This window comes from Rosa chinensis, chromosome 7 (genome assembly GCF_002994745.2).
Source record: "Rosa chinensis cultivar Old Blush chromosome 7, RchiOBHm-V2, whole genome shotgun sequence".
Classification (NCBI taxonomy): domain Eukaryota; kingdom Viridiplantae; phylum Streptophyta; class Magnoliopsida; order Rosales; family Rosaceae; genus Rosa; species Rosa chinensis.
Window position 1 is genome coordinate 64,091,258 of NC_037094.1, and position 1,131 is coordinate 64,092,388.

Sequence of the window (1,131 nt, forward strand, 5' to 3'; positions counted from 1 at the left end):
TCTGGATCGTTTGCAAAGAAGATGGAGCAGAGATGAGTGCGGCTGTGAGTTTAAATAAAGAATTTTGTGAGGGAAACGATGCGACAGAAAGCGTTTCACAAATGAGGGGACGCGACCCTTATTAATGGCATCGTTTCAAGCGACCGACGCTTCTTTCTAAGTCCCCTTCAATCAGTTGCATTTTAGCAGGCCTGATTTCGGGGCCTGGGGGCAATGTTTGAGCCCAAAAGTAACATTTTGGAAATCCTTTAGTGGGTCTGAGCCAGTGGGCCGATACTTGCGGCCCAAAATGGGATTACATGGGCTTGGGTCGTGATGCTGCTTATCCCGTGTCTCATAAGGAGATATCATCATTAATTGCATGAAGATTTGAGCGCTCAGAAGGGCGTGAAGATATTTGCAATTAATACGTGCGTATCCTACTGCTCGCATCCAGCGATCACGTCTAGGATTCTAAGAGCAATTAATCTTTGCCTATATTCTAGCGACGACAGAGGCGGATACATTAATTATCGCTTACGATAGATATCAAACTATTAGAGTTTTGATTTGATCAAGGCCAATAACTGTGGCCTAAAATATGTATTTCTTCCTATTTAGACAATGATCTGCAATAGCCTATATATAGAGACTAAAGACAATACAGAAGGATCTCTCTCTCAAATCAATCCCAGCGATTACAAAGCCTCCCGGAGCAAACCCTCAACTGTTGAAACCCGGTGACCGCCCCAGTCTAGTCTCCTCGCGAGCCGACTGTCAGCCTCACCAGTTCAACCCGACGACCGTACTTCCAGTCCCAGTCTCCCAGGAGCCGACTGCGAGCACAACCGCCACTGTTACTTCCAGCGAGCAAGGGTACGCCCTCGCACCCAGCGAAGCTAAAGTCACGCTTTAGCAAACCGTGTTCCTCTCAAACTTCCTAGTGATTGCTCTGCTCGGCTTCAAGTTGAGTATCGATTCAGTGACGCAAAGAGACCCAACCAAGCCCTTACCCGCGTAAGGCAAGAAGTCCTTCTCCGGAAGGCAAGAAAGAACCCTGTGACGAGGTTGGTGCTCTCCTCGTCCACAGCGCTTGAGAAGAAGTCAGGTCACGGACTACCCCAACGACTGCACCCGCGGTGCTGGCACGCC